The sequence below is a fragment of the Octopus bimaculoides genome, chromosome 1, assembly GCF_001194135.2.
Source record: "Octopus bimaculoides isolate UCB-OBI-ISO-001 chromosome 1, ASM119413v2, whole genome shotgun sequence".
Classification (NCBI taxonomy): Eukaryota; Metazoa; Mollusca; class Cephalopoda; order Octopoda; family Octopodidae; genus Octopus; species Octopus bimaculoides.
Genome location: NC_068981.1, coordinates 189,441,335 through 189,442,166, shown reverse-complemented (window position 1 = coordinate 189,442,166; position 832 = coordinate 189,441,335).

Here is an 832-nt window from a genome sequence, read left to right as displayed (position 1 = left end):
GAGCAGTAATTTCATTCTTTAAATGACAGAGAAACAGAAAGAAAGAATTTTATTTTTACATTATAAAGAATGTAACAGCTACAACTTGAAGAAATTTTCCCTTTCTTTTGTATGCATTGATTTCTCTCTTTTATGTAACTTACCAACATACCAAATGCTTTCATTGTATCTTTTACAATGCTTTCCACCCTCAAGTTATATTCTTCAATGTTTTTCAAGAAAGCTATTTCCAAAATATTGAACAAACACGTCTTCTAGTTTATTCTATAATGTCCTATATTCTTAGTTAGGAATATAAACGTGTCTTTGATTGACATATAATTAGAATATTAGAAGCTAATGATTTACTTCTTAAGATGACTAATGAATCAATTAGGAGGGAGACTCTGCATGATCCCTTGACCAGCATAGAAACAGTTTTTTTAAAATTTTTATCTTCCACATGTTCCAGTTATTGGACCATGGTTATGCTGGAGCTTACCTTGAAGAATTCTTTGTAGTCAAATGAATCCCTCTCAGGACTTGTTTTTTAAAGCCTGGTAACTTATTCTATCAGTTATCAAGTAGTGGTGATGGACAGATACAAAGACACAGACATGTGTGTATATATATATATATATATTAGAATGGTTAGTGAGAGCTGTGCGAGCCATGTACAGAGATGCTGCCAGTAAGGTGAGGGTTGGAAATGAGTACAGCAATGAATTCCGGGTAGAGGTAGGGGTCCACCAAGGTTCTGTCCTCAGCCCCCTCTTATTTATCATAGTCCTCCAGGCAATCACAGAGGAGTTCAAGACAGGTTGCCCCTGGGAGCTCCTCTATGCTGATGACC